The sequence below is a fragment of the Haliotis cracherodii genome, unplaced genomic scaffold (assembly GCF_022045235.1).
Source record: "Haliotis cracherodii isolate W230 unplaced genomic scaffold, xgHalCrac1.p SCAF_15, whole genome shotgun sequence".
Taxonomy (NCBI): Eukaryota; Metazoa; Mollusca; class Gastropoda; order Lepetellida; family Haliotidae; genus Haliotis; species Haliotis cracherodii.
Genome location: NW_027266270.1, coordinates 31,177,938 through 31,182,088, shown reverse-complemented (window position 1 = coordinate 31,182,088; position 4,151 = coordinate 31,177,938).

Below are 4,151 nucleotides of genomic sequence, written 5' to 3'. Positions count from 1 at the left end.
GGAATCGTAATTTTACTAATGATACGTATTATCATGAAGATAGTTTGATATAACCATTAGCTCCAATGAGTTACCGCTCAATCTGAATGAAGGATGCGTGGGTTCTTGAGCCAATCAGAAATCAGCTTTCTGAAACGATTCGGCTTCATTTATTTATCATCTCGATTCGGAAATGTCAATATGTTGAAGTGAATCCCGCCACAGAACTATTCCTATGAGTAACTCCCTTTCGTTTCAAGATGCACATGAGCTTAGTGAGTGAGTGAGTGAGTTAGGTTTTACGCCGCTTTTAGCAATATTCCAGCAATATCACGGCGGGGGACACCAGAAATGGGCTTCACACATTGTACCCATGTCGGGATTCGAACCCGGGTCTTCGGCGTGACGTGGAGCTTAGAAATGTAAGATTGTGTGAAGCATCCACCATAAATTATAGTCGCGGTTACTTTCGGATTTGAGATACACATTTGCTGCATTCGTGACCAACTCGCGTTATTCCTGGACCATTCGTCACCACTCGCCCCTTTCCGTAACCTGCAAGAAGACTCGTCCCCCTATCGATGAATGTTATGTGCGAAAATACGACAAACCAATCAGAATGCGTGTATGATTTCAAATTCTTCGTCAAAGAATCCCTCAGAAATAATTTTTGATTTTCCATATGTCTTGCATCTAAAAATATACCCAAGACACAGTTAAATGTGTTCAATCATACTGTATAATTCCGCATGACCCGATGTGCTTTAAATTGCATTTGAAATATACATAATATATGGTGAAATATATGTTAACCATTACACAACGAGTTGACAATTGTTTTAGGTATGCCCGTTTGCGCTAGGACGGAACCCGGTCGCAAAAATGGCCACGAGAGGGGCACGAGTCGCTATTCGGCTTGTCCCGGAATAACACGAGTTGGTCACGAATGTTCCTGGACAAGCCGAATACATTCGTAACCAACTCGTGCTATTCCGGGACAATCGGAATAGCATTTCTTCTTGCAGGTTACGGAAATGGGCGAGTGGAGACGAATGAAGCCGAATAGTGCAGGTTACGGAAAGGGGCGAGTAGTGACGAATGAGATATGCTGGTTTCAATGCCTCTCGCACTCGTACCGAGAATGTAGAATCCTCGACCCTGATTGCAGATTAAAAAAGTTCACCAATAGAGGTGTCCTCCGATCCTCGCGCGGAGAAGTACTGTATCTGATTAATGATCTGATTTATTGAGATTGTGTTATATTAAGGTTGATTAAAATGTATGGAATAATGACTGATGCAAGTTTGTCATTATTTGGATTCTTCAAGGTCACTAATAGCCTACGGTATGACTGGCCCAGCCGTCTAAGACGATGTAATTCGTTTTGCAGAATTGCGCCCCTTAGCCGTATCGGATTTACCGATTCAGGGTTCGAATCCCACTTCGAATCACTTCGAGCTTTCCTCGCTTAAGCTTACACCATACATTCACTCACCCGCTAATAATACACAGTTGGAGTACATTACTTGGATGTGTCGAATTCCCGTTTTTAACATGTTATTACATGTATGCATAAATGTGTTACAGACCTATGGATGTGATATCTTTTTCTTCATCACGGACATAAGTTGTAAACATCCTAAAGCTGCTGTAATGTATATTGAGACATCGATCGCTCTATTGAACTAAATACTGTGCAAATACACAATATAGAGCAGACATGTAAGATCACTGCATTTTGCTGACGAGATGATTACCAATACATAACTCTAGTTACCATGGTGATATTAAAGCATTTCATTGGAAGGATTAGCTGAAACAATAGTAAATGATCATTGCATAAATGACAAATCTATTATCAATTGATTTGCATTTGTTTCTAAATTATGTTGAAACATTTTGAAAATAATTACAAACAACATAAACGTGATATCCCGGCATAAGGTTAAAACTCAGCTGTAAACAAGTATCCATAATACTGTAAATGGTAACATAATTTTATATATCTGCCTTTTTTCCACACAATCAATTCTTATTCCATACATTTGAGGCGCATAAGTAATAAACTGCTATGAAATGATTTGTCAAGAAAGTAATAGTGGCAGCATAATGGTTAAAGCGTTTGCTCGTCACGCCGAAAGCACTTGTTCGATTTGTTAATTTTGATATCCGGAGTCCCCCACCAAACTTTCTCTTATTACTGGTTAATTTCAGTGCGTTTACCATCCCCCAAGGTGTCATCCGAAGGCAGATCTCCGTTATGATGATTCACACACACGCACGCACGCACGCGTGTAAGCATACACACTACCATTGGAAACAGCCCCTCTTAATTCAATAACTAAAGATATAATAGGACAGTGCATTTTGGCACTCGTGATATTACCGTATTCGACGTAATATGCGCCCACGGCGATATTTACTAATATATTGGCTAGTGAGCAATCCCAATTAGCACCCCTTCCGATTGATCAATGTACAAAAGACTTAATTATTCGCGTATAATACGCACTCGTATGTTATATGCACCCTTAATTATGGGCAATTAAATCCTGGAAAAATATATCTGTCGTATATAAACATTTCAGGCTGTCAGCATAAACCACAAAATTTATCTTTCAACTTCGGTGTTTTTCTCTCTCGACAACATAACATTCTAATAAGAGTCCCCTATTTCTAATTTTGAGAAGGCCTGGGCGCTTATTACGTCCAATACGGTAATTGATCTAGAAGTATTTATACAACGTCACAAGGGCCTGTGAAACGGAGGTGCTTCTGTGCTATGGAGTTAAAGATCTAGTCACAAGTTCTGAACGACATTGCTCATTATGTGCGCACCCTGTGAAGATCTGGGTTAGATGTTTGTCGTAAAAGGTATAATATATAGGATCGGTTGGTCAGGCTCACTGACTTGGTTGATGCATGTTATCGTATTCCAGTTGCGTAGATCGATGCTCATGATTTCAACCACTGGATTGTCTGGTCCAGACTCGATTATTTACAGATCGACGTCATACAGCTGTAACATTGCTGAGTGCGTCGTTAATAAACAACAAAGAGTATTCTGGACTGTGTTATTGTATACAGATGTCTATATAGATTATATATTTATGCATGTATGAGGTCATGCATGGGCACGTTTGTACAGGTAAAATGTATGCAAGGGCGTGTACGTAATATGTATGCAAGTGCGTAAATATATGTACGTATATAAATGCAGTTGTATGTGTGCTTGTTGTCACTTTTTAATATTGTTTTTTGTGTGCATATGTGGAACGTTTTCCCCATGTATGATCGTAAGTATACTCTTAAAAAAAAGAAACGCAAAAAGGATATTTTTGGCCATAAAAGCAAAATCAGTGGTCCAAGAGGTGCAAAATGAAGAGGTTTAATGTGTTAAAGTGTCAGTGACAAATTTCCCGGATCAAAATGACCACAAGGACATGCAAACCATTAGTCGGGAAACAGGTACGATTCGGAAAAACGCACCCAGTGCATTAACAAAAGGGCCGTGCACTTGCAACAGCACTACGAACGGTATTCAAGTGCAGGGTTTGGCATCTGTGTCAATCGAACAGTGACAGTTCAACAACATGCCAAGATTAACAGAAGTGCAAAGAAACAACGCCATAGGCCGCTTGCAGGCAGGGGAATCCCGATCAGCTGTAGCCAGGTTTCCAATGTAGCACTCCGCACCATCACAAGGCTATGGGATCGGTTTCAACAGCATGGGTCAACACGTGATCGGCCGAGGTCAGAACGACAAAGAGTAACCACCCCCACCAAGATCGCTACACCCGACTGCGCCACCTCCGTGAAAGGACGACCACAGCCACCTCAACCGCATCCCAAATACCCGGACTGTGCAGAATCTCCGACCAGACCGTACGAAACCGTTTAAGAGCACCTGGTCTACGAGCAAGACGTCCTGTCCGACGCATCATATTGAGTCGACAACATCGTCCACAACGACTGCATTGGTGTCGTCAACACAGGGTTTAGCCTGGAGCAGCTGCGATGGAGAGATGTCTGGTTGAGCGACAAATCAAGATTTCTCCTCCGTCGAGGGGATGGAAGAACACGGGTCTACAGACGTCTGGGAGAACGTTACGTCGGAAAGTGTGTACAGGAAGTGGACAGGTTTGGTGGGGGTAGCGTTATGATGTGGGCGG